This window comes from Dreissena polymorpha, chromosome 4 (assembly GCF_020536995.1).
Source record: "Dreissena polymorpha isolate Duluth1 chromosome 4, UMN_Dpol_1.0, whole genome shotgun sequence".
In the NCBI taxonomy this organism is placed as follows: Eukaryota; Metazoa; Mollusca; class Bivalvia; order Myida; family Dreissenidae; genus Dreissena; species Dreissena polymorpha.
In genome coordinates, this window is record NC_068358.1 from 19,844,371 (window position 1) to 19,852,245 (window position 7,875).

The 7,875-nt window shown below is 34.1% G+C and overlaps 1 protein-coding gene across 1 annotated transcript in view; it reads right to left on the bottom strand.

The window, feature by feature from the left end:
* LOC127879960 (focal adhesion kinase 1-like) overlaps positions 1-5,462 on the bottom strand; it is a 111,719-nt gene extending 106,257 nt beyond the window's left edge. Inside the window, exon 1 of the mRNA XM_052427106.1 lies at positions 5,265-5,462. The gene's annotated coding sequence lies outside the window, so the exon portion shown is untranslated. The remainder of the gene's footprint in view (positions 1-5,264) is intronic.
* Positions 5,463-7,875: the final 2,413 nt, after the last annotated feature.

The window sequence follows — 7,875 nt, forward strand, 5'->3', positions numbered from 1 at the left end:
TCAAACAAATACAAAATAAACACATTTTCAACATTTATTTCATTATTATAAAACTATCGATAGCAATAAGCGACCAATATCTGGAAGACCACCATGGTGTGAATGTCTGATGAAATCAATAATTAGCCGATAAATCGCTGATAAGGTGTCATAAACAACACTGGTACACACGATAAGTAGAATCGGATTGTTAATTGGGGGGCAATAAAGGGATTAGCGGTGTTAAGTGTTAGCGAAACAGAGCTTGAATAGCGAATTTTATTGGGAACCTATACACCTTACATCGTTTTTTACGAATGTCGGGACAAATCGTCTCATGGCGGGACGGCGGGACAAAGGGCCCAAAAGCGGGACTGTCCCGCCGAGATCGGGACGTATGGCATGTATGACTATATTATCACTCTAAAAAGTATGTTATTTCATAAAAAAAACAAGAGCACCGCCTTGCGGGTGCAGACCGCTCATCTATTTTCTTTTTAAAGGTGAAGGGACTCTCATTTTCAATCACAAAGGAGGGAGGAGTGGAGTGAAGAGGGGTGTATAGTGTGGGGTTGTGGACATTTATTACATTATCTTCCAAAAAAGCGAAAAAAAAAAAAAAAAAAAAAAAAAAATCGGGGGGGGGGGGGTATAGTGTGAGGGTTGTGGTGATAATTTGTGAGATGATCTTAAAAAAAAAAAAAAAAAAAAAAAAATCAAAAAAAAAATTTGGGGGGGGGGGTGGGGGGGTGGGGTGGGGGTATAGTGTGAGGGTGTGGTGGTCATTTGTGAGATGATCTTATAAAAAAAAAAAAAAAAAAAAAATTAGGGGGGGGGGGGGGAGGGGGGGAGGGGGGGGAGGGCACGGGGGATGGTTTGGGTGAAGTCTATTGTGGTATGTCAGGTAAGAGTAGTTTCATCAAAGTATCAATCAAATCTAATCATAAATAAAGAAGTTATGGCAATTTTAGCAAAATTTAATAATTTGACCTTGAGAGTCAAGGTCATTCAAAGGTCAAAGTAAAATTCAAGTTGCCAGGTACAGTAACCTCATGATAGCATGTAAGTATTTGAAGTTTGAAAGCAATAGCCTTGATACTTCGAGTGGATCGAAACACAAAATTTAACCATATATTAAAAGTTACTAAGTCAAAAAAGGGCCATAATTCCGTAACAATGACAACCAGAGTTATGCAACTTGTCCTTTTACTGTACCCTTATGATAGTTTGTGAGTGTTCCAAGTATGAAAGCAATATCTATGATACTTTAGGGGTAAAGTGACCAAAACATAAATCTTAACCAAATTTTCAATTTTCTAAGTATAAAGGGCCCATAATTCCGTCCAAATGCCAGTCAGAGTTACATAACTTTGCCTGCACCGTCCCCTTATGATAGTTCATAAATCTTGCAAGTATGAAAGCAATAGCTTTGATACTGTAGGAATAAAGTGGACCTAAACACAAAACTTAATCAAATTTTCAATTTTCTAAGTATAAAAAGGGCACATAATTCTGTCAAAATGCCAGTCAGAGTTACATTACTTTGCCTGCACAGTCCCCTTATGATAGTTAGTAAGTGTTGCAAGTATGAAAGCAATAGCTTTGATGCTTAAGGAATAAAATGGACCTAAACACAAAACTTAACCAAAATTGTCAATTTTCTAAGTATAAAAAGGGCACATAATTCTGTCAAAATGCATGCCAGAGTTATCTAACTTTGCCTGCCCAGTCCCCTCATGATAGTAAGTAAGTGTACCAAGTTTGAATGCAATAGCATTGATACTTACTGAGAAAAGTGGAACTAAACGCAAAACTTAACCAAAATTTGCAATTTTTTAAGTACAAAAAGGGCACATAATTCTGTCAAAATGCACGCCAGAGTTATCTAACTTTGCCTGCCTAGTCCCCTCATGATAGTAAGTAAGTGTACCAAGTTTGAATGCAATAGCATTGATACTTTCTGAGAAAAGTGGACCTAAACGCAAAACTTAACCGGACGCCGACGCCAACGCCAACGCCAACGCCAACGCCGACGCCAAGGTGATGACAATAGCTCATAATTTTTTTTCAAAAAATAGATGAGCTAACAATAAGTACCTTCATAAGTCATGCCTTCATAAGTCTTAATAAGCTTTATTTGTATATAAATAACATTTTTTTCAACTTGATAAACAACACAGATAACCAAAATAATATAATAATGTTAACATCAATGTATTAAACAGTATGCTGCATTAATGTTTCGAAATTAATTATTTAAACATAAAATCATACCAATGTTCATCTTTGAAAGGGAATCAGAAAATAAAGCATCTCACTTCAAATTGTTTAACAGTTATATTTGGTCATTTGGACATGATATACATCAGCTTCTGTTGTTAACAAGTTATCTGTTAGTGATGGATGATTTCCAGGTTCAATTAAATGACTGTTGTTCACGCCCAGGGTTTTTTTTGGCCCGATTTTATAGCCGAAATTCGGCTATGTTCCCAATCCCAAAAAGTATACTTTTTTCCCAAAATGTGGCAAAAAATTCCCAATTTACAAAAAAAAAAAAAAAAAAATATATAAAAAATTTTTTTTTTTTTTTTTTTAGAAAGAAGTCTCATGTGTATTTGATCTCGATTGTAATTCAATTACATCTAACAAAGTATTATATGATTTTTTTCTTTTTATTTGAATGATTGTAAAGAGTTATATCAAATTTAGTATTTCCCTAATCAGTGGACTTTTCGTGTGGAAAAAAAGGCTAATGAATTTATTTTCCCAATTTCATGAAAATGCCGATAAAATTCCCAATTCCAAAGCCATGGGCTATCTTCCCAAAAAGTGGGAAAAAAACCCTGACGCCTTTTTCTTGACAGAAAGGCCCAGATAATTGCCACAATCCATTCTAGTTGCCTGAAATAACATAAAACATATTTTTACAAACTATCCACATCAAACCAACACATAAATGTCCCTATCTTTAAATGTCCGAATTTAACATATCCGAAATATAGTTCATCGAGTGAATGTTTTATATTTAATTCAGAAATTGTTGTTATCTTAATCAATTTATATCCTTCCCAGAACATTACAATAATGAATCTATTAAACAGAAATGCTCATAAATACCTGTTGAAACAAGTTTTTATTTGTTGATGTGGAGAAATTAAATGCTTTTGCCAGCCCCATGGTTTTGATTTTAACAAAGAAATAGCAGCCCTAATAATCATTATAATTATTGATCGTCGTGACAGTTTGTCCCCGTGTTACTTAACTTATTGCTCAATATCATAAAGGAGCCGTTAATCCGATAATAACCCCCATAAAACTTGACAATAGCAGTAAAAACACCGTTTGTAACACCAGGGTTCGCCAAAACTTGAAAAATCTGTCAGTCATTCGGACTGACAGACTTTAAATTTTTGTCAGTCCAAATCAGTTTTTGTCAGTCCCAGTCTGTCCGACTAAACTATAACAGCAAAACACAACAAAAGAGAGTACCTTTTAGATGTTTATTGGTTTTGATCACATTAAAATACAATAAAAACATGTCCAAAGTCGATATAATTAAACAATTATTATATTAATAATAAACCACATATAAACCAAAGGTATTCTTTTTAGACTTCTTTTTGTCAAACTGTTTTTTAGCCTGCACAGCTCTACAAATCCGTGTTCTTGAAAAGTAAGGGTGACATCCAATCAAGTTTGACTTAATTGCACACATCCATTCACACTACTTTGGATGACATCAATTTCTGTTTATTAGCCAATTTCACAAGTTCTAACAACACCTTTTGTTAAAATATTTTCTCTTAGCTGAGGTGGTTGATTTCCAGGTTCAATTAAATGAATGTCTTTCACACCTATTTCTTGATTGAAAGGCCCATGATAATTACCACCATCCATTCTTGTTGTCTGAAATAACACAAAACATCTTGCTACAAACTATCAACAACAAATCAAAACATAAATATCCCTATATCCGAATTTTAAAATATCCGAAATATAGTACATTGGGTGAAAAATCTAATTTTGATTTCAGAAATTGTTGGTGTGTAAATTAAAATATATCCTTCCCAGAACAATATAATAATGAAACTATTTAACAGAAATGCTCACGAATGCCTGTTGAAACAAGTTTTCATGCGGTTTTTGTTGTGGAGAAATTAAATGGAACAAACAAAATGGCGGACGCACTCGGTTGCTTTTTTTTTAACAAAGACCGTTGATTTTGAACTCGCATGTGATAGTCAATTCTAATCCAACTTTAAACATCAAAACATCAAAATGAAGGTAAGAAAAAAAGGATTTTGACAGAAGTTGAACAAAAAGCATTTACCTTCTATTAATCCAATAGCATATTATACACTTTGAGTGATCTTTTTGAAACCATTTTCCATCCGATTGTGTCGGTCAGTCGGACCGATTATCTTAAATCACTTGTCGGTCCTGAGAAAAATTTGCCGGTCAGGACCGGCGGACCGACGGTTTTGGCGAACCCTGTAACACTTACACGCATCGGTGATTTCTAATGCACTCTGCACTGTAGATGGCTTACATCGTTGTAAATCAGTATTTACAACTGACAGACGCTGGCCGCTAATGCTTGGTCGCGTGCTTTCGACTCGCAGTACATTTTCGGATAGGATTTTACCGATTTTTTGAAATTTGCCACTTTAAAAAAATTGGAGTCACATTTAAAAATTTAGCGCCATTTGGCGCCAATGGCGATCGACAGCGGAACCCCTGTTATTCTCCCACTTTAAACCAGATGCTTTACATTGAGGTCGTGTTATCGATTTATATCTACACAGCGAGCGAATCGAGATATTGAAAAATTGAATAGTGGTTGGATTAAAATTGATCAGGCTACAAAATTCAAAGTGTCATTACATAATTTCTACGGAACATTATCGAGAAATGAATTATCTACACAGGTATGTAAATAATATTGCAATTCGTTGATATTAAGTGTCTTATATCGGGGCTTGAATGTTGCGCACAAAATCCTTGCGCAACAATAAAGACAAAGAAGGAAAAAATCCCACCATTGTTTTGGTCTTTCCCCCTTTGTACGCTCCAAATATTACCCATATAAAAAGTAGCTTCATATTTGAGAGCGTCAACAATTTGGACTAGACTTGTCCCCACCCACCTTGGACAAACAGCGTATTGTCCATTAAGACAATAAAATATAGGAAATGCGATGTTCACTATATCATTTTCAGAACAACGAAAACAAGTGAAAACGTACGATGGTACTATCTGCGGAAATAATCAAATTAAGTACTTACCTGATAATTATGAAAACTTTTACAACTTTCCGAGTGTCAACTTCCTGTGTATAGTGTTCACGGGAGGTAACCAGTGTATGGGTCAAGTCGGTGACAGTGACCATTATGGGCAATTGTCAGAGCTCCCGCTGTGACATTCGGTTTCGTGATGGCATAGCTATACATCTAGCTCGGAATTTATTAAATTATGAGCCTGTTCAAACTAGTAGAGGTTTACAGATATCATCTTCAACCATTTACCAGGACAAGAAACGCAATCGTGCACACAGAAAGCAAGTTACGATATATAAGTTGTCTCTCTTGCTATGTGGTCGATATTATCGTATACATTAATGTTTGTTCGGTTTTGTTTTTTGTTTTACTCACAAATACTCAAAAAGGAAATAAACGCCGGTATGACTGAATAGCGGAAAGGGCCCCTTTCCGCGGAAAGTGCTTTCGATGTTAGGAAAGGGCCTAACTTTATCTGTTTTCAAATATTTTGAAAACATTTAATGGTATTTTCATAAACAAACAGAACCTTACATTGAGTTTATATTTTAATTACATTCAAATCCATTAATAAATGATTTAACTTTACAAATTTTTGAATGCCGTACGATACGAGTAACGGAAAGGGGCGAGGACCACGGAAAGGGCTCGTAGCGGAAAGTAGCCTCAGCCTTCGGAAAGGGGCTAAAATTATTTATTTTTTAAATGTTTAAAGACATTTATTGGTACTTTATGTTTACATGTTAAATTTCATTCAAATCCATCAGTAAATGATTTAATTTTACAATATTTTTGAATGCCGTATTTGATGGTGTTTGTTCACATGCACTTAACTTATAGAATACAGCAGTCGGGATTTTTAATCTTCTGATTTCCTAGAACGATCTTTCAATGTGTTTATAATTTTATTCAGGATTGGTTGTGAATTGTAAAACTACACCGTGTTGTTTGTACTTTAAATTGAAAACGTCAAACTTGCTCACGTATACTAAATCTTTCAAAATACGGACAGTATGTGATGACGTTGATATCGACCGCAACTTGTATATAAACATGTGTTTATTTCGTTTCTATACACATTATCTAAAAGCGACATAAGGTACGTTAACATTTTCGTATTTTATTGACCACACGTTGCGAAAATGTAACACATGCTCACTAAGTAAGGCTTAAAGTTGCTAAGCCGTGAATGCATAGAAAATAAGATATGTGCGCATACAGCAGAAACAAAACACGCACACTGAATAACGATGATTTAATCGTGTTCATAAAATTTCAACAAAATCAATGTTCATTTCTTTAAAAAAATGTTGATTCGTGGTTGTTTATTGGGCAATACACAGCGATTTGTAGTTCTGATATTTCAAGTTATATTAATACTTATATTTTGTTAACATGTAATTTTGCGTATATAATTGAATTTTGTGTGTATTTTATGGCTTTTATAATAGTGATTCAATGAAACGCTTGATGTAATTGTTTCGAAAGGATTAGACCTAACATCGTATAATTAAAAGTTGTTGTCAAAATGTTGTTACCTGTTTAACAGTGCACACAGCATGTATATATGGTTTTCTATTCGACTACATCCAAGACGATAATTGAACACCCCTGATTTTGCAGTGTTTCGACGCAGGTATTTAAATCATTCTGCACCGCGCAAATTCGATAATAACGTATTTGAATACTAAGAAAGAAGAAGTACATTCTGCTTGTAATATTTATGAACACGCGATGAAAACCACCTTTAACTGAATTATGTGAATAAAATAATGTCGTGATTTACGGAGCTATTTAATTGAACAATCACGTGATAACATGCCAAAGCGTTGAATTTATTGCTGTTGTAACAACTATTTCATTCATAGTGTAGTTTATATAAAGCGGCCTCTTGTTTCTATTTCACATTGAGTTTGCGAGCTATGTTTTACTACACGCATATTCCAGATTGTATGCATATATTTACCAATTTACGATGATATACTAATGCTATCGTCAAGCATAATTATATACACTGATAAAGATATACACTGCACACATTTATATCATTGGATAGTGGGACTTTTACAACGGTACCGTTCTGCTATAACTACTTCTGATTATTACTACTATTACTTTTATTCCAGCGCTCTCGAAGTGTCACCGAAACAAAATTGTGTTGATCAAAATATTTAACGAAGTGACCTTTAAAGTTTTTGTTATGGAACCATCCAACAAATATTAAAATTTAATATATTTTTTTCAAAGTAATAAATAATTTGAAGGCGATGCCTTTATAATCTTTGGTACATTTGCAAGATTCCTAATGTCTTTCTTCTTTTTAGATAACATGAGGTACGCGATTGTTGTAGCGGTGTATCTTTGCCTTGCTATGTCCGGTATGTTAAACACTTAACATGATTTATTCATAAAAGTGGGACTGATCCGTAAAGTCGTGTTACATTTCATAGCATATTTCAGTCTCATCTATTTAGATCCCAATTAAATTATCAATGTCAATAAATTGTATTACCACTCAAAGGGAATTATATTGATGTTTTAATTAAAGAGCTTTTTACTATTTTGCATAAATGCATTTTAAGAATATATTAAAACAATACTCTATCACTTTATTTTACCC